Genomic DNA, 21,595 nt, shown 5'->3' on the forward strand with positions numbered 1-21,595 from the left:
TTCGCTTTGAGCATGCTTCATTCTTTTACAAATCAAATATAAAATAAATCCAATAATTAAAAACAATGCTAATGATCCTACGGAACTTCCTATAAGTCCCTGTATTTTTGGAATAGGATTCATTTGTTCAATTCCATCAGCTATGCCTTGTAAAATCTGATCTCCATCTATTTTTTGTAACTTATTTTCAAAAGTGGAATATACCTCATGTTGTAAATTACATTTCCTTAGTTAGATTATCATGGTTTAACAAATGCTTTTTAACATTCTCCCAAGGAAATTTACTCTCATTATATTTAACAGGGGTTATACAAAAAGTAGCTATATTCCAATTACATTTCAACTTCATTTGTTTCTTTAAACTAACTAACTCATCCCCCAACATAACAACAGTTTGTTCTAAGTCAGCAATTTCATTATATAACTCAGTGTCAATTTGTTTTTGAGCAGTCCATAATTGTTCAGAATCTTTATGCCAATTAGCCACAAAGTTATGTGTTTTAATTCCTTGGGTTAAAGCCACACCAGAGACAGCAGCAGAAGCTGTCACAGCAATAATTCCTAGAATAGTAGCAAATAAAAGTCCAATAAATCTCTTTGTTCTTCTCAAAACTCGATCAGCCAGAAGTTGAAGAACTTTAAGGGCAGGAGATTCTTGCCACGGTCTGGTCAAATTCACTGGCATCCACACACCTGTTCTGGCTCTCAAACAATACAGCTGTTCCTTTTGAGGATTAAAACTTAGAGAATTATTAATATAAGTAAACAGTTGACACACAGGACAAAATAATTCTCCTGTTTTTTCATTCCACTTTGTGTTGCCCTTAAGCCACACAAAGGGTAATTGAACACAAGCTTGAATGTATCTTTCATCATGAACAGTAAATTCCATACCATAAGTATGAGGTGTGGTGGTTTGATGATAAAACAATCCACCACTATAGCCGGGCGTTGTGGCGGGCGCCTGTAGTCCCAGCTGCTCGGGAGGCTGAGGCAGGAGAATCACGTAAGCCCAAGAGCTAGAGGTTGCTGTGAGCCGTGTGACGCCACGGCACTCTACCCGGGGCGGTACAGTGAGACTCTGTCTCTACAAAAAAATAAAAAAAAAAAACAAAAAAAAAAACAATCCACCAGTCCAACCCTTCATAGGTTTTAGAGCTGTTGCTACTTTCCACAAATGATTTTGTTCAGGAAAGTCATAAATTCCAGGTGCGGGGGGTGCAAACTCAACATCTGTCCAACTCATAGGTGTTATCATATTAATATTAATTTTATTTTTATTTATAGGATAAGTAAACTCATCTCTTGGCAACTCAATGTTAATAGGTCTCTTATTGCTGTCAAGTAAAGTTGCCTTTGGACTCCAGTCCATTATAGGACCTTTAGAAGTATTAGTTAAGAAAAAGGTTTGATTTCCTTTACATCAAGTCTAATGCACCCATTCCCTTTGCAATGTAAAACTGTGCTCTTTACAAGGAGAAGCTTCCACATCTATAGAAGTAAAACCTGGGATAAAACGAGAGACAGAATTAGCACTTAGCATAAACATCTCATGTTTGATATTATTTCCAGAAGCTGGCCAGTCATAATGACTTAGCCAGTACTGTATAGTCATATTTAAACACTGATATTGTTGACCAAAGCAAATAGGAGGGCTGGTGACCCCAGAAGTATAATTAACAAGCTTCATTTAAATGCTAGAGTTTCATTTTCATCATTCAAATTTTAAAAATTTAAAGTAAATAGAGCTGAAGATAATCTATTTTTTGGAGAGGTATATTGTTCTCCCCCTTTCTGTTTTAAAATTATATTTTTTAATGTTTTATTTTGTCTTATTAAATTCTGGAGATTGAGTTACATTCATTTTCCATAGTTGATTAGATTTTAATCCTCTAGGATTAACACCTTTGGGTAAAGGAGGTGGTATTAAAGGTTGGCAAGTGGGGCAAGATCAGACTATGGCTCTGTCAGAGTGCCAAGTGATGCCATGTCTCTGTTTTAATGATCTTGCATTGGAATGGTCAATATTATGTTCTTGTTGGGCAGTAAGTACTGACCCTATTAATTGATCTACCATATGATTGCCTTCTGATAAAGGTCTGGGTAATCCTGTATGGGCTCTAATATGTGTAATATAAATACCTTTTACTTGGGCTCTTACTAACTTTTGTAGTTTGTGAAACAACAAATTTAATTCTGAATTATTTTTAGTTAAAGTAACAGTCTCAATGTTTTGTACTACAATTGTACAAAAGATTGAGTCACTAATAATATTTATTTCTAGGTCTGGATAATCACTTAATAGCATTACTATAGCAAATCAGTTTTCTGAACAGATTGATAAGAAGACTGTTTGACTTTTTGTATTTTTTTCCCTATATATCCTGAAATTCCTTTCTTGTTAGCATTAGTATAAAAAGTGAGAGCATTATCTAAAGAATGTTCTTTAATAATTTTTGGTAATAACCAATTGTTTTTTTTAAGAAATTGAATTCTTTTATCCTTAGTATAATGGTTGCCTGTAATTCCTAGATAATCTGAAAGAGCGATTTGCCATTCAATGTTGAAGATAAATTATTAATTTGAGAATTAGTAAGAGGTGCAAATATTTTTTCTGGGTTTTTACCAGTTAATTGTCTAAATCTTTGACATCCTTTTAAAATTATTGCTGCTATTTTATATATATATGTTTCCATTTTCTTAACTGTCTTGTTAGGTAGAAAACACCATTCTATAAAATTATTTTCTTGTGTTAACAGCCCTGTAGGAGAATGATTGGAAGGAAACACATATAAATAAAAATGACCGACTTCATCAATTCTATTTATTTGAGATTGCTGGATATGCTGTTCTATCCACTGTAATTCTTTTTCTGTCTCAGCAGTTAATACGCTAGGGCTTTTTAAATCAGCTGGTCCTTCTAAGGTTGCAAACAAATTTTTTAGAGCATATGTGGGAATTCCTAAACTAGATCTAATCCAATTTATATCTCTTAATAGTTTTGGAAAATCATTCAGAGTTTTTAAAGCATCTCTTCTAATAGTTACTTTTTGTGGAATTATTTTTTGTCTAGTTATTTTATATCCTAAATATTCCCATGGATCTGTATACTGTATTTTGTCTTCCGAAATTATAAGTCCAAACTGCTGGCAGTTTTCCTTTACAGCTTCAAAAATTTGTAGTAACTTTTCCTTATCAGGGTGTGCTATTAAGATATCATCCATATAATGTAAGCACATACCCTCCAGGAAAAGTGTCCTTACTATCTCTAAAGGCTGATTTACAAAAAGTTGACATAAGGTGGGGCTATTCAACATGCCTTGAGGAAGGACCTTCCAATGGAAGCGTCTTACAGGTTTTTCTGAGTTCAAGGCAGGAATAGTGAAAGCAAATCTTTCAGCATCTTCAGGATGAAGGGGAATGGTAAAGAAACAGTCTTTTAAATCAATTATGATGATAGAATAAGTTTTAGGAATTAGAGATGGGTTAGGTATTTCAGATTGTTTCCCATCAGAGAAATAATTGTATTGATTCATCTTAAATCAGTCACCATTCTCCATTTTCCAGATTTCTTTTTTACTAGAAATACTGGGCTATTCCATTGACTGGTACTGGGCATTATATGGCCTGTTTTTAACTGGTTTTGAACTATATTATGAAGCGCTTCTAATTTTTTATAAGGGATCGGCTACTGTTCAACCCATATCGGTTTATCTGTTAACCATTTTAACGGCAGGGCGAAGCGCTGAACAGGAGCCTCTATATAAAACCCTCATGAAGAGTAGGCAAGCCTAGTCCAGTTTTGTCATTTCCTATTCTTATAATTTCAGGTTTTAAAGTAGGAGTGGGGTCAATGGGATTATAACCCATATTCATCATTATAGTCTTGGCTGGTTTGGAAATAGTTGGAATAGTAATCATAGCTCCCCACTGTTGTAAAAGATCTCTGCCCCATATAGATAATGCAATAGGAGCCACATAAGGGCGTAGTTGAGCTTTCTGACCCTCAGGGCCAAAGCAGTCTAAAGTATTTGTACTTTGTTCAATATCAGTTAAGGTTCCCATACCAACAAATGTAGCCTCGATTTTCTTTTTTGGCCAGCCCTTAGGCCACATGTAAGAGGCAATTATCAAAACATCAGCTCCTGAATCTACTAGTCTGGTAATTGTTATTTTGTCAGCAAAGGTTACTGTACAACTGAGGTCTAGAATCATTAAGGAAAGCATGCCAAAAAACCTGTTTTCCTGTGCTGCCAAAGTCACCTTCCCACTTTATGGGAGTGGCCTGTCCTTTATGATAGGGCAGTATTAAAAATTGTTTTAATTCTTTGACCAGCTTTTAATTTTATATTCTAAGTAGAAGAAGTCATAAGCATAATTTCCCCTTGAAAGTCAGGATCAATAACTCCAGGATGTATGTTTAAACCTTCCATTGTTAAGCTGCTTCTACCTAAAATAAGCCCGACAGAGTCTGGTGGAATAGGGCCATATATTCCAGTCTGAAGTTTCTAGGTTTTTGTCCAACTAAGATTTCTTCCTCATATAGTATTGGTATGTCTAATGCTGCACTTCCTTGAGTTGCATGAAAGAGATCTTGAACATGTAATTTCACAGGCTCTATTTCAATTAATTGTTCTGATTTGCCTGTGCATGTGTTACCCCATTGTCCATTGGAAATGGACCTTGATTGCTCGAATTTGTTTTCAGGCCCTGAGCTGGGCCTGATATCTCGTTGTTTTGATTCCTGAGCCGGAATAAATTCTACTTTGGGCGGCAGGAGTTTGCCGTCTTTATCCCTAACAGATCTACATTCATTAGTCCAATGTTTACCTTTTCTACAGCGGCGGCATAGGCCAGGTGCTTACAGCTTAACATTCTGAGTTACCGCAGCTAAAGTATTCTCAATTTTAGCCTTGCGACATTCAGAACACAGATGCCCTATTTTTCCACAATTAAAACATTTTGCTTTCCTTTTAGTCCCATTAAGTGCCTCCACCAAGGCGACAGCATTAAGCTTTGCCTGAAATGTTCCAGAACCAATATCCCTACAAGTGCAGAGATATTGTTCAATGGAAACATTGTCCTGATTCTTGACAGGGGTCAGGGCTAACTTACAATCTGAATTGGCATTCTCAAATGCTAATTGTAATAGAAGCATCTGTCTGGCCTGTTCTCCAGGAACAGATCTTTCAATTGCTGTCTGAAGTCTAGCTACAAATTCAGAATACGGTTCATTGATTGCTTGCATGATTTTTGTAAAAAATTGTTTAACCCCATCTTTTTCCTCTAGTCTTTGCCAAGCTCTAATACAAACATCCTTAACTTGCATTAATAAATCTTGTGTTAATTGCAGCTGTTGGTGAATGTCAGCCGCAGGGCCAATACCCATTAAAGAGTTAACTGGAGTTCCTTGAGCTCAGTTTTGTAAAGTTGCCTCTTCCAGCCACCAAGCCTTGAATTGCAAAAATTGACCAGGGCTCAAGGTAGTGCGAGCTAAAGTTTCCCCGTCAGCAGGAATAAAAATATGATTTGTACAATATGAATTTAAAATGCCAATTATGAAGGGTGACGTGGGTCCATAGGCAAAAACAGCATCTTTCATTGTTCTTAAAAGTATAGGAGCATGCTGAGCAACTCCTGATTGACCATTTTCTCGAATTTCTCTGAAAATAGGATATGCTTGTATAATAGGCTCCTTATTATTACCCAATTCTGAAATTTGAACTGAGTTTTCATTAGATATAGCTAATTCAGAAATATCTAAGGGAAAGTGATACTGTGCTGTGAAACGAGTATCTGGAGGATTATTCCACACAGGATAGATTCCTGGTGGAGTATTATGATGGAAGGGGCTTTCCTTCCAGGCTATAGGACCTGCTGGTGTAGAAGGAGTTAGAGGCTTGTAAGGTGGAAGCACATCTTTACAAAAACCTGCTTTAGAGCTTGCTCTAGAGGAGAGTATTTCAGCTCCCTTCTTTTCTAAGAAGGCAATTCTTTGATTCATTGTATGAAAATTTTCAGCCATAACCTTTTTAAGGTGTTTAAACTCAGACTCTTTTTGAGCTGATTCATCAGCCATTTCCACTAATTCTGGACAGGTCTCTGCGTCACTTTTAAGACTAATTAAGTCACCCACATATTTCTTTTGAGGCTTATTAGATTGGGATTTAGAATGGGAATGTGGCATATCATATACATGTTCCTATTCTGAGATATTCCGCAACCTGTTCTGGCTGGTCTAACTGATCCAGCTCGGACAAAGGAGGCGGGGGTGGCCACTCGTCAGCGTCAATGTCCTCAGTCTCAGAATCTTGCTCAGAACATGTCTGAAACAGCTGATATGTTACCCATATGACCCTACTTATAAAATTGCCTTTTTGGTGGGCATGACGCAGAGCCTGACCCACTTTCTTCCAGACTTTTAAATTAAGCTGGACTTTCTGGTCAGGTGTAAACCAGTGGCAATGCTTAACAACCACAGGGAAAAGTTCCCTCAGGTTACTGGTGTTTTTTTCTTTTTTTTGGCTGGGGCTGGGTTTGAACCCGCCACCTCCGGCATATGGGACCGGCGCACTACCCCTTGAGCCACAGGTGCCGCCCAGGTTACTGGTTTTTACTGGAATTTTAGTGGTAGAAATCAGAGTTTTTAAAATGGCAATATACTGGTCCTCCAAAGAAGAAGAGAGCTGAAGACTCATATTATTCCCTCCCATGTTTCTTGTTATGCTGGAGACGTCCCACATACTCTGCGTGGCAATTGCACCGTCCCAGTTACAGGGTTCTCAAGCTTACCTCAAACGGCTTCAGCGAAGATCTCTCCGAGGATCTGGTGGAGGCAGCTGTCCTCCAGCCCGGTGTTCAGAAAGTCTTTCTGCTCCTTCGCGATCCCCTGATCCTACCGACTATGCCAATATGTTGTGTGACCAGAGACATGAATGAGCAGCAGCTTTGCTGTAAGTGTAAACTCGCTCCTGTAATTATTAAGTTAAGAAACAGATTACACGCAGTTAGATGAGATGAAATGGCATGTAGCAAAAAACTTTATTCCAAGTTTAAGTTTTATACTCTTCTAGTCACGTACACACTTAATCTATTATCTATTAGTCACATCATTATCTTCTTTTACCTATTTGAAATTTAACATGAAAGGAAATTTAACAGGAAAGGAAATATTTTGTTATCATATCAATACAATCACTTTGTAGTCTAAACATTGACTAATTTCCGAGCAAGGCACAAAGACAAAAGTAGCCACAGGGGAACAGAGTTAATAGAAGAATATCTTCAAGCATTCACTCAGTTTACTCAGTATGAAGTAATGACTGTGTCTTCTCCTCAGGGCAGAGCACCTATAGACCTCTGACAATACGTTGTTAACATATGTCAACCCTCTGGCCCATATCTCTGAGGAAGGGTGGCATGCCCTTTGATCTCAGGCTTCACGGGGTGTACTGCTTCAGAGAAAAGGCCTAAGAAATTCGTAACTCCAAAAGCCTAACTCTGTGAGTAACCCAGGGGGGTCCAAGCCTCTTAAGCCTCTGGAAGAAAAGCAAGTCATTTGAAACTCACACTGAATTTACTTTGTGTGCTTGATGTAGGATAAGTTTATTTCTAAATATTATCCTACACAGACCACCATGGAATAAACCTTGAGCTGAGTAACAACAGAAATCTGCATACCCATACAAAAACATGGAAGTTAAATAATCTTATGCTGAATGATAGCTGGGTCAGAGATGAGATTAAGAAAGAAATTGCCAATATTTTGGAACAAAATGACAATGAAGACACGAACTATCAGAACCTCTGGGACACCGCAAAGGCAGTTCTAAGAAGGAAATTTATAGCACTGCAAGCCTTCCTCAAGAGAAAGGAAAGAGAGGAAGTTAACAACTTAATGGGACATCTCAAGCAACTGGAAAAGCAAGAACATTCCAAACCTAAACCCAGTAGAAGAAAAGAAATAACCAAAATTAGAGCAGAATTAAATGAAATTGAAAACAAAAGAATAATGCAACAAATCAATAAATCTAAAAGCTGGGGTTTTTTTGTTTTCTTATTTTTTTATTAAATCATAGCTGTGTACATTAGTATGATCATGGGGCACCATACACTTGGTTCATAGACCGTTTGACACATTTTCATCACACTAGTTAACATAGCTTTCGTGGCATTTTCTTAGTTATTTTGCTAAGACCTTTACATTCCGCATTTACTAGGATTCACATATACCCTTGTAAGATGCACCGCAGGTGTAATCCCATTAATCCCCCTCCCTCCAACTATCTCCCCTCTCCCTCCCCTCCCTTTCCCCCTTCTCCCTATTCTTAGGTTGTAACTGGGTTATAGCTTTCATGTGAAAACCCTAAATTAGTTACATAGTAAGGGTGAGTACATTGGGTACATTTTCTTCCATTCTTGAAACACTTTACTAAGAAGAATATGTTCCAGCTCCATCCCTGTAAACATGAAAGAGGTAAAGTCTCCATCTTTTTTTAAGGCTGCATAATATTCCATGGTGTACATATACCACAATTTATTAATCCATTCGTGGATTGATGGGCACTTGGGCTTTTTCCATGACTTAGCAATTATGAATAGGGCAATAAATATTCTAATACAAATATCTTTGTTATGATGTGATTTTTGGTCTTCTGGGTATATGCCCAGTAGAGGGATTACAGGATTGAATGGCAGATCTATTTTTAGATCTCTAAGTGTTCTCTATATATCTTTCCAAAAGGAATGTATTAATTTGCATTCCCACCAGCAGTGCAAAAGTGTTCCCTTTTCTCCACATCCACGCCAACATCTCTGGTCTTGGGATTTTGTGATGTAGGCTAGTCTCACTGGAGTTAGATGATATCTCAAAGTAGTTTTGATTTGCATTTCTCTGATGATTAAAGATGATGAGCATTTTTTCATATGTCTGAAGGCCGTGCGCCTGTCTTCTTCAGAGAAATTTCTCTTCAAGTCCCTTGCCCAGCCTGCGATGGGATCCCTTTCTTTTCTTGCTAATGAGTTTGAGTTCTCTGTGGATTCTGGTTATTAAACCTTTGTCGGAGAAATAACCTGCAAATATCTTCTCCCATTCTGAGGGCTGTTTGCTTGCTTTACTTACTGTATTCTTGGCTGTGCAGAAGCTTTTTAGTTTGATCTAGTCCCAATAGTGTATTTTTGAAGCAGCTTCAATTGCCCGGGGGGTCTTTCTCATGAAAACTCGCCCAACCCAATTTCTTCAAGGGTTTTCCCTGCACTCTCTTCTAGTATTTTTATAGTTTCATGTCTTAGGTTTAAATCTTTAATCCAGTGAGAGTCTATCTTGGTTAATGGTGAGAGGTGTGGGTCCTGTTTCAGTCTTCTACAGGTTGTCAGCCAGTTCACCCAGCATCATTTGTTAAATAGGGAATCTTTTCCCCATTGAATGTTTTTAATTGGCTTGTCAAAGATTAAATAACGGTAATTAGCTGGCTTCATCTCTTGGTTCTCTATTCTGTTCCAGATGTCTACTTCTCTGTTTTTGTGCCAGTACCATGCTGTTTTGATCACTATCGATTTGTAGTATAGTCTGAGGTCTGGTAGCGTGATTCCTCCTGCTTTGTTTTTATTTTTGAGTAATGTCTTGGCTATTCGAGGTTTTTTTCTGATTCCATATAAAATGAAGTATTGTTTTTTCAAGATCTTTAAAGTATGACAGTGGAGCTTTAGTGGGGATTGCGTTGAAATTATATATTGCTTTGGGTAGTATGGACATTTTAACAATGTTTAACTCGGTTTAGCTGTGTATAAGATCCGGGGTTGAAAGTTATTTTGCTTGAGGAGATTAAATGTTGATGACCACCCTCTTCTGGCTGGAAACGTTTCAGCAGAGAGATCTGCAGTCATTCTAGTGTTCTTCCCTTTGAAGGTAATAGTTTTCTTTTGCCTGGCCGCTTTGAGAATTTTCTCCTTCATATTAACTTTAGTGAAGTTAATTATGATATGCCTGGGGGATGTGGTTGAGTCATGCTGGGGTTCCGAAGCTATCTGCTAGCTGAATTTCAGGTTCTCTAGGCAAGTCTAGAAAATTCTCTTTCATAATTTCATGCAGAAGGGCCTCTGCGCCCAGTGAGGCTACTTCATCTGTTTCAGGAATTCCTATGAGTTGGATATTTGCCTTCTTCGAGTTATCCCAGAGCTCTCTGAGAGAGTGATCCATTTTTGCTCTCCATTTCTCTTCCTCTTTGAGAGTTTGGGAGTGTCCAAAGGCTTTATCTTTGATGTAGGAGATCCTTTCTTCTGCTTGGTCCATTCTATTGCTAAGGGATTCTACTGTATTTTTCATATCTTTGAGGGCTGCAAATTCTTGCTTCAGTGTGTCTAAGTCTTTGGTGGTTTTGTCTTTAAATTCGTTAAATTCTTGAGACAGCTTTTGAATTTCTCCACGAATTCCTAGTTCCATTTTGTTAATCTTTTTGCCATTCAAATTCTGAATTCGATTTCTGACATCTCAGCCAGTTGTTTGTGAATGGGATCTTCAATTACATCTGCCATATCTTTCCTTGGGGGGGGTTGATCTATTCTGGTTATTCATGTTACCAGAGTTTTTCCGCTGATTCCACCCCATGATTGTCTTACTCCCTTTGATTTCTCCCCTGGTGTTTTGTTGAGGACCCGTACAGTGCTGTGGCCTGAGAAACTGGGGCCCTGTCTGGTGTAGAGGGGCTAAGTGGTTCTGTCTTGTTTTCAGCTGGTTTCTATTTGACCCTAGTGAAGCAGTTACTCTGGGTCGAAGTCTCAGCTGTGGAGAAATACCAGCAATTAAGTCACACCACCCACTACAGGCAACAAATGGAAAAGGAAAATCAAACCTTCCTACAACCACACACCCAGGGCACCACCTGGATTGTCCCCAGGTGAGTGGCTCAGTTCAAAAGGTCCAAATCAATTGTCTCAGTCAGCAGCTGCCTCAGGTGGGAGAGTTCAAGAGGTCCCTGGGAACTGGATCACAGGGGTCTGGTGACTGCTCTAATATGGCTTGCTCCAGTGCTGCATGGAGTCAGGAGGAGCCACCCAGTAAATAGATCAGTCTGGGAATATTAATGCCTCCTTCCCCACCTTGCAGCTCTGTCACACCCAGTCGCTGCTAGCCCCACAGGGCTGTGACCCAGTCAGTTGTCTGCAGTAAGCAGATACTACAGGAGTTTGCACCTGCCTAAGTCACAGGGTAGTCTATGTCTGCTCGTTTAGGCTGCTACTCTCTGTCTTTATCTGGCAGGGGTGGTGTGTCCTGTCAACCTCGGGCACTTGATGGAGGCTGGAGGTGTTCACTCAGTTCCAGCCCCACCCTTAGTTTATGTTACTGGGTGAACGGAACAACCCTGTGGGAGTTTGTTTCTGACCCTGCTAGATTCCTCTGCAGAGGAGAGGCTGATTTGAGTTCCCAGAACCTGTGCCTCAGGCCCTGTTTTTAGTCCTGCAGGTTTGTATTTGCAGCACGATCAGTTGTCAGCTGTAGCCTCTTGGCCTCCTTTGTCTATAGGCTGGTGATCCCCTGAGGGCCAGGTGCATCTTAGGCTCAGTAAAGCAGTCCTCTGGATCAGCCCCACCCTGGGAGTTTCCCGGCTCTGCGAGTGTGTTTTCTAGTCTCTGTGTTCCACCCAGGTCAGTGCTGCCTCAGGCAAACCCTTTACTCATGGGGCCTGCGTTTTAGTCCCAGGTCTGTTCCACGGTGGCTGCCATCTGAGAAGATGCTCGGCCTCACCTGGTTGCCCAGGAAGACAGGAGGAGAGGCTATGGGATATCTGGGGGTGAGCCTTATTATTGCTGAAGACGGCTGTTGCTCTGCCCCTCGCGGCACCACCGCTCCAGTGTGATTCCCTCTTAGCCAACCATCGTCTTCTCGCTCCTTTGCTACAGAGTCAGCACTGGCCAGCTGCAGTCCAGGTCCTGTCTACACCTCTCAAGAGTTCACCCAGAGTTCACCTCTCGAGAGAATCTGGACTCCTGGGGGGGCAGGTCTCCAGATCACGGAGTGAGAGTGGAGGGGAGTGCTAGGAGCTCAGAATTGCAGGTTGTAACACCAAGGTCATTGAGACCAAATGAACAAATAAACAGATACAAAGGTTACCAGGCACACAGGCCCATAGATACAGAGACAGACGGAAACACATAGACATACAGGTAACAGCCACGACAGCAGCAATATAAGAACAACTGCAATAAAAATAGTGATAATCGTAAAATAATTGAAAGAAAGGAAAGAAAAAGAGAGAAAAAACTGGTGTTAGTAGGAATATTAAAAGAGAAGAAAGAAGAAATTAAAATTAGGAGACACAGAAATAAAAAATATATCTATATAAAAAGTAATAATAAAAAATTATCGAAATCTCCTCTAAGAAAATGGTGAGGAAAAAACAGACAAAAACAAAACAAACAAAAAACCCCACGAAAACCAAAAAAAAAAAAAAAAAGGCAGCAACTACAAAAATATTCTTGCGTGTAGAAATATACCTATACATATCTATACGTCTGCTGTAGGGATCAACTTTCGTAGGAATATATTCATACTGCAATATACTTTCTGGACACCAGGTGGTGCTGTGAGTGGTTCCGAGGCTTATACCTGATTTACAGTTTATACTGTTACCATGGTAACCACCTTCCATGACCGATCGCCATTTTGGAATTTCTGTAAAAGTTTGTCGCCTAAGAATTGTGTAACCTCAGCTGTTCTTTTCCAGACAGCACTTGCGACCAACCTTCCCACTCAGTGCAGGTGTCCACGCTTCTTAAGTCTTTCCACTCTTTTCCCAGGTTCTCCTGCAAACTGGTGACTGCAATCGGCTGTAGGGGGAGTGGTGCTGAGTTCCCATGGTCGTTGGTGGGTCTGCAGTTTTATCTGCTGTAGCTGGCTCCCGTGGCTGAAGCCAAATTCACGGCTTTAGCAGCTGAAGCCGGGTCCGTGGCTTCAGTAGATGTAGCTGGTTCCTGTGGTTGGAGCATTCGGGGGACTTATTCTGACATTTATGGTTCAGAGTTTCCCTTTTGGATGGGCACCCGCCAGTTCGCCCCGCAGCCTTATCCGCCAGCCCCCTCTAACACCTGGGGGAAAGGTGCCCGCCCTTTTGGGTAGTTCAAAATGTCTCTTTCCTGGGCAGGATCCCTTCCCTTCAATTGTCCAACAGTTTGCCCAGCTCCCCGTGGTTTTGAGTGGCTCTCCTTTTGGATGCCTCCCTCAGTTCAGGAATAATTATTTGTCAATTGGGTTTTGTCAGCATTTACAAGCTGCTGACCTCCGTAGGGGAGGGGCCTGCTGGCCGGCACGGCCGAGCAGAGAAGAAGCTCCACAACAGAGTCTGTGGTTTTAAATTACCCCTCATATATAGCAATCCGCCAGTTCGCTGGGCATCTCCAGCTGTCTGTCCACTCCAATAATCCACACACAGGGAAGGTCCAGACCGCCTTTCCTCTCACCTGATGGCTTGGGATAGGTGGGCTACACGTCTGTCCTGTCCGCCATCATGCTCCGCCCCTCACTGAAGTTTAAAGTCTTGGGCTTCAGATTTTATTTTGGTTCACAGACGCCAGAAATGGTGCTTCTGAGGGAAAGATTCACGAGAGGGCAAAGAGCTGTCATTCAGCCGGTCTGGCCCCTAGGGTCGTCTCCCTGCCCCCTCCCCTCCCCTACCCTAGGGCCGGAGCCAAGGAAGACAGGAAGGAGAACTTTCCAGACATGCCAAGAGATTCTGAAATTCAGATAGCAGACAGTTTCAGAACTCCAGCACAACTCAACCCAAATAAGACATCCCCCAGACACATCATAATCAATTTCACTAAAGCTAATATGCAGGAGAAAATTCTGAAAGCAGCCAGATGAAAGAAAACCATCACCTACAAGGAGAAGAATATTAGAATAACTGAAGATCTCTCTGCAGAAACCTTTCAAGCTACAAGAGGATGGTCTTCGACTTTTAATCTCCTAAAACAAAATAACTTTCAACACTCCTGTACCAAGCTAAACTGAGTTTCACTTATGATGGAGAAATTAAATACTTCAATGACATTCACATGTTGAAGAAATTTGCCATAACTAAACCAGTTCTCCAGGATATTCTCAGACCTACCCTCCATAAAGACCAGCGTAATCCTCCACCACAAAAGTAAACCCACCCAGAAAATTTTGATCAAATTCCAACTTCCACAGTCACAAAAGGATTAAAAATGTCCACCGAACTCTTGAATGGCTTATCAATATTCTCAATGAATGTGAATGGTTTAAACTGTCATCTAAAGAGGCACAGGTTGGCTGACTAAATACAAAAACTCAAGCCAGATATCTGCTGCATACAAGAATCGCATCTTACATTAAAAGACAAATATAGACTCAAGGTGAAGGGAAGGTAACCTATACTCCAGGCAAATGGAAAGCAGAAAAAAGCAGGTGTTGCTATCCTATTCGCAGATGCAATAGGATTTAAACCAACCAAAATAAGGAAGGATAAGGATGGACACTTCATATGTGTTAAAGGTAATACTCAATATGATGACATCTCAATTATTAATATTTATGCAGCCAATCAGAACACACCTCAATTTATAAGAGAAACTCTAACAGACATGAGCAACTTGATTTCCTCCAGTTCCATAGTAGTTGGAGATTTTAACACCCCGTTAGCAGTGCTGGATAGATTCTCCAAAAAGCAGCTAAGAAAAGAAATTTTAGATTTAAACTTAACCATTCAACATCTGGATTTAACAGACATCTACAGAACATTTCATCCCAACAAAACTGAATACACATTCTTCTCATCAGCCCACAGAACATACTCCAAAATCAACCACATCCTAGGCCACAAATCTAACCCCACAAATTTAAAAAAATAGAAATTATTCCTTGCATCTTCTCAGATCAACATGGAATAAAAGCTGAACTCAATAACAACAGGAACCTGCATACCTATACAAAAACAGGAAGCTAAACAACCTTATGCTGAAGGATAGATGGGTTATAGACGAGACTAAGAAGGAAATCAAATTTTTGGAACAAAATGACAATGAAGACATGAATTATCAGAACCTCTGGGATACCACAAAGGCAGTCCTACAAGGCAAATTTATAGCACTGCAAGCCTTCCTCAAGAAAACGGAAAGAGAGGAAGTTAATAACTTAAAGGGACATCTCAAGCAACTGGAGAAGGAAGAACACTCCAACCCCAAACCCAGCAGAAGAAAAGAAATAACGAAAATCAGAGCAGAATTAAATGAAATTGAAAACAAAAGAATTATACAACAGATCAATATATCCAAAAGTTGGTTTTTTGAAAAGATCGATCAAATAGATAAACCTTTGGCCAACCTAACCAGGAAAAAAGGAGTAAAATCTCTAATTTCATCAATCAGAAATGGTAACGATGAAATAACAACAGACCCCTCAGAAATTCAAAAAATCCTTAACGAATACTACAAGAAACTCTACTCTCAGAAATATGAAAATATGAAAGAAATCGACCAATACATGGAAGTACGCCACCTACCGAGACTTAGCCAGAATGAAGTGGAAATGTTGAACAGGCCTATATCAAGTTCTGAAATAGCATCAACTATACAAAATCTCCCTAAAAAGAAAAGCCTAGGACCAGATGGCTTTACGTCAGAATTCTACCAAACCTTCAAAGAAGAACTAGTACCTATATTACTAAACCTCTTCCAAAATAAAGAAAAAGAAGGAATATTACCCAACACATTCTACGAAGCAAACATCACCTTGATCCCCAAACCAGGGAAAGACCCAACAAGAAAAGAAAATTATAGACCAATATCACTAATGAATATTGATGCTAAAATACTCAATAAGATCCTAACAAACAGAATCCAACAACACATCAAAAAAATTATACATCATGACCAAGTGGGATTTATCCCAGGGTATCAAGGCTGGTTCAATATACGTAAATCTATAAATGTAGTTCAACACATAAACAAACTAAAAAATAAGGACCATATGATTCTTTCAATTGATGCAGAAAAAGCTTTTGATAATATCCAGCATCCCTTCATGATCAGAACACTTAAGAAAATGGGTATAGAAGGGACATTTCTTAAACTAATGGAGGCCATCTACAGCAAACCCACAGCCAATATTGTATTAAATGGAGTTAAACTGAAATGATTTCCACCTAGATCAGGAACCAGGTAAGGTTGTCCATTGTCTCCATTGCTCTTTAACATTGTAATGGAAGTTTTAGCCATTGCAATTAGGGAAGAAAAGGCGATCAAGGGTATCCACATAGGGTCAGAAGAGATCAAACTTTCACTCTTCACAGATGATATGATCGTATATCTGGAAAACACTAGGGATTCTATTACAAAACTTTTAGAGGTGATCAAGGAATACAGCAATGTCTCAGGCTACAAAATCAACACCCATAAATCTGTAGCCTTTATATATATACCAACAATAACCAAGCCGAAAAAACAGTCAAGGACTCTATTCCTTTCACAGTAGTGCCAAAGGAGATGAAATATTTGGGAGTATACCTAACAAAGGATGTAAAAGATCTCTACAAAGAGAACTATGAAACTTTAAGAAAAGAAATAGCTGAAGACGTTAACAAATGGAAAAACATACCATGCTCATGGCTAGGAAGAATCAACATTGTTAAAATGTCTATACTACCCAAAGCAATATTTAATTTTAATGCAATTATTATTAAAGCTCCATTGTCATACTTTAAAGATGTTGAAAAAATAATACTTCATTTTATATGGAATCAGAAAAAATCCTCGAATAGCCAAAAAATTACTCAGCAATAAAAACAAAGCCGGAGGAATCACGCTACCAGACCTGAGACTGTACTATAAATCGATAGTGATCAAAACAGCATGGTACTGGCACAAAAACAGAGAAGTAGATATCTGGAACAGAATAGAGAACCAAGAGATGAATCCAGCTACTTACCGTTATTTGATCTTTGAAAAGCCAGTTAAAAACATTCAGTGGAGAAAAGACTCCCTATTTAACAAATGGTGCTGGGTAAACTCGCTGGCAACCTATAGAAGATTGAAACTGGACCCACACCTTTCACCATTAACTAAGATAGACTCTCACTGGATAAAAGATTTAAACTTAACACATGAAACTATAAAAATACTTGAAGGAAGTGCAGGGAAAACTCTTGAAGGAATCGGCCTGGGTGAATATTTTAGGAGAAGGACTCCCCAGGCAATTGAAGCAGTATCAAAAATACACTACTGACCTGATCAAACTAAAAAGCTTCTGCACAGCCAAGAACATAGTAAGTAAAGCAAGCAGACAGCCCTCAGAATGGGAGAAAATATTTGCAAGTTATACCTCCCAGGAAGGTCTAATAACCAGAATCCACAGAGAACTCAAATGTATTAGCAAGAAAAGAACAAGTGATCCCATCTCAGGGTGGGCAAGGGACTTGAAGAGAAATTTCTCTAAAGAAGACAGATGCACGATCTATAAACACGTGAAAAAAAGCTCATCATCCTTAATCATCAGAGAAATGCAAATCAAAACTACTCTGAGATATCACCTAACCCCAATAAGAGTAGCCCACATAACAAAATCCCAAAACCAGAGATGTTGGCGTGGATGTGGAGAAAAGGGCACACTTCTACACTGCTGGTGGGAATGCACACTAATACGTTCCTTCTGGAAGGATGTTTGGAGAATACTTAGAGACCTAAAAATAGACCTGCCATTCGATCCTATAATTCTTTTACTAGGTTTATACCCAGAAGATCAAAAATCACAACATGACAAAGACATCTGTACCAGAATGTTTATTGCAGCCCAATTCATAATTGCTAAGTCATGGAAGAAGCCCAAGTGCCCATTGACCCACAAATGGACTAGCAAATTGTGGTACATGTATACCATGGAATATTATGCAGCCTTAAAGAAAGGTGGAGACTTTACCTCTTTCATGTTTACATGGATGGAGCTGGAACATATTCTTCTTAGCAAAGTATCTCAGGAATGGAAGAAAAAGTATCCAATGTACTCAGCCCTAATATGAAGCTAATGTATAGCTTTCACATGAAGGCTATAACCCAACTATAGCACAAGACTATGGGGAAAGGGCCAAGGAAGGGGAAGGGAGGGGGGAGGTTAGGGTAGAAGGAGGGTAATGGGTGGGGCCACACCTACAGTACATCTTAGAATGGGTACAGGCAAAACTTACTAAAGGCAGAATACAAATGTCTACACACAATAACTAAGAAAACGCCATGAAGGCTACGTTGAACTGTTTGATGAGAATATTTCAGATTGTATATGAAAGCAGCACATTGTACCCCTTGATTGCACTAATGTACACAGCTATGATTTAACAATTAAAAAAAATGGATTCAATATCTAAAGACAAGACCAGAAACCATAAAACTCTGGAAAGAAAACAGGGAGAATATATATTCAGGGCGATTTCGATCTATGCTTCCAGGTTACAAAAAGACAGCAAAATAGAGAAACAGAAGAGAGTGATAGAGCAAAAGAGAAAGGGTGAGAACATTAGAGGACAGAAGGAAGGTAGGGAAGGAGACAACACAGGCAAAACCACTGGGTTCTGAAAATATTGTTTTCATTAATCACCAACATCAAAAGCAAAAAAAAAAAAAAAACGAGAATGACCAATCTGACCCTACAGCACACTGAAAAGCTTCTATACAACGAAGGAAACAATCAACCAAATGAGAAAATATCCTACAAATTATCAGAGAATACATGGAAATCCTCTATCTGATAAGAGGTTGTTATCAAAAATACGCAACCAAGTAACATTCTAAAGTAGTCAAAAACTAAATAACATGAGAAAAATAGAAGAAATATCTGACTAGATATTGAACCTAACAAAACATAAAATTGGCCAACTGGCAAAACATAATAGGTCCTCAATATCCTAATAATCAAAATAACAATGAGATACCACCTCACATTTCCTAAGGGGGCTACTTATGAATGGAAAAAAATCTAAAAGCCCAGCCAGCACTCCAGCTGGCTCATGTGAAGGACTTTTGCCCCTAGGGCAGGGCAGGCCTGGGGAAGAGGTCCAGGTTCACCAGTGACCCCTGGAGACAGCCTGGCCCAGACTCAACTCCAGGTCCAGGTTCCAGGGATAGTCCAGCATGAGCCTGAAGCTCACTGCAAGGGTGGGGACTCTAGAGGCACTGATGGACCTGTGCCCCATAGCTGCCCATGTTCAGGCCCACCTACTCTTCACCCAGGCCACCCACAGCAGCTTGGAGCCAGCTCTCTGAGGCATCCTTATAGCTGCTCCCCCCCTGGCCTGGCTGCCTGGCCTAACTCTGGCTCAGCTCCTGCTCAGCCCAGCTCCAAGTTCCTGTCTGGCCAACGCTACACTACCTGTTCTGCCAACCTACACCATCCCATTGCCCTCAGAGCCAAGGATGCTCTGCCCTGCCCTGAGCTATGTCCAGTCCATTCAAAATAGAAATAATGGCTGCTAAAATTCATGTGCAACCACAAAGTGCCCTGCATATCCAATGCAAAGCATGCACACTAACAACTTTGAAGGCATCTCCTACAACATAGGCAGAGCATTCAGGCGACACAAAGAAATAAACAACACCTTGCAAGGATGACCTGCCTTTCCCCATTCTCTGGCTGAGGACAGTGATGGTGGCTGCAGGAGCTGGAGGAATCAGCCACCTCTGTCCCAGCCCAGGGTTCTCCTAACAGTGTGAGTGGGTCAGCAGCATCCATATCCCCCACCTAGCACAACATCCCTCTGCTCAGTGCCCCCCACAACCTAAGGCAGGTGAGAACACTAAGGAGTCCCTCACCAAGAAGATCCCTACCATGGAGAAACTAAGGTGGTCCTCTGAGGTCATCTGCTTGAGTCAGCGGAGCTTTAGTGGTGGCTGAGTTTGCCCAGGGTCTGATCTTTTTATCTCAGTGTTGACCTCAAGGTTTGAAATTGGTCTTCCCAATCACTTCTCAGCCTTTTGGCTAAGATCAAGTGAAATTAGACCAGTTCCAGCCCACCAGCAGCTACCACTCCCCAGCACTAGTGGGAACGGAGGGGCTGGGAGACCCTGTACCTCACACCCTGTGGTGGTGGCTCTCTACAAGCCCCCAACATGTTTCAGGGCCTCAGCTCCATATTCAGTCACAGCTCATCTGAGCACACAAGTAGCGCCCACTCCCAGAGGCAAAGAGACACATGCCAGTGTACCCATAGGCACACCCCATCACACACACACATGCAGATGTGTGCAAAGATACACACACACACACCCACACACATGCACGCGCGCGCGCGCTAAGGAGCTGCAAAGGGGAGGCACCCCTCTTGTCTGCAGGCCTAACTGCCCTGAGCCTCCCTCACACATGAGCATGTGGGCACAGAAGTGGGTCTGTTAAAACTCCCAGCATGCGCAAAGCCGGCAGACCAGAGCAGGCATGTGTGTGTGCAGCCCTGGGCATGCAGGCAAGGATGAGGACAGGCATGTACACTCTCATAAACCATGCGTGTGGGGGTGCGCTGCTGTCTCCTCTGCCAGGCCCTGGGGAGGCAGCGCCGGGACACCCCTGTTCCCAACACCCTGTAATGCTGCCAACATCCCCATTCATCCCGCTGGGGCCTGACCTCAGGGAGACAAGAGGTTCCGGCCGAGTGTGTGTGTGTGTGTGTGTGGTGGTGGTGGGGGTGGTGAGGCAGCGGTGGAGGCGGCCCGACACTCCCACCCGGTACCCACGTTTCTGCAAACCCTACTCTAATGAGCCAGGGCTCTCCGAGGCCAGACCTCACCCTTCAGCCTGCGGCGCCCACCCCCGGACCTCGCCCAGCCTCAGGGACCCTGGAACTATCGCCCCGGACCCCGTTGTGGCCGTTAACGTTCCACAGCAACTTTTCCAGCTGCCGCCAATTCTGTCCTCCCGGCAGGGCGCCCGCGGCCCTAGCCTGGCGCAGCCCTGCGGTGGCCCTCCCGGCCACCGGGCACCACTCCCCTGCCTTGGCAGCTGGGAGGGACCCTGGCCCCGGGGAGGGGGCGAACTGAACCCTTGTTCCCACCCACGCCGGCCAGGCCCGGACGTGACCACTCACCGCTGGTGGACCGCCTCTGCATAGGCGTGGGGCGCAGCGGACCCAAAGTCGCTTCCGGGTGGGCTCCAGTCTTCCAGCAGCCGGGTCCGCATCCAGGCGCCTTCGCTCCTGCGGGCAATTGGGTCTGTTCTACTCCGCTGGTTTCGTGCGGAGTCCGCATAGAGGCGCCGCCGCTCCGGCCGGCAGATGGGTCCGTTCTACTCCGCTTGCTCGAGGAGGGTTCCGGCCCCAGGAGCGTAGGGCGAGGACAGCGGCGCCAGCCGGCAGGTGAACAGCTATCATTTTCCCTGCTCAAGTGATTTGAAGCGCCGGGTCGCCCCTGGGGGCGGGGCCAGAGGGGAAGGGCTGGAGGGGCGGAGCCGGCGGGGGCCTAGCGGAGCTAGAGGCTCAACTGCAGCTGCTCTGGCGCCAAGCCGATCTAGGCAGAGGCGGCGCATTTCTGACCAGGCTGCGGCCCTTGTAGGCCGCAATAAGGATGGCCAGCCGGATGCAGGGAGCGGATGAGGGGCTCAGGCTCGAGG

The 21,595-nt window shown here is 41.9% G+C and overlaps 1 long non-coding RNA gene across 1 annotated transcript; it reads right to left on the reverse strand.

The window, feature by feature from the left end:
* Positions 1-1,137: 1,137 nt before the first annotated feature.
* Positions 1,138-21,346, reverse strand: LOC128567336 (uncharacterized). The gene is made up of 3 exons (XR_008374873.1): positions 21,075-21,346; positions 6,793-6,971; positions 1,138-1,506 (listed from the first exon to the last, which is right to left on the reverse strand). It is a non-coding gene; the product is annotated as an uncharacterized LOC128567336 (long non-coding RNA).
* Positions 21,347-21,595: the final 249 nt, after the last annotated feature.

The sequence above is a fragment of the Nycticebus coucang genome, chromosome 2 (genome assembly GCF_027406575.1).
Source record: "Nycticebus coucang isolate mNycCou1 chromosome 2, mNycCou1.pri, whole genome shotgun sequence".
In the NCBI taxonomy this organism is placed as follows: domain Eukaryota; kingdom Metazoa; phylum Chordata; class Mammalia; order Primates; family Lorisidae; genus Nycticebus; species Nycticebus coucang.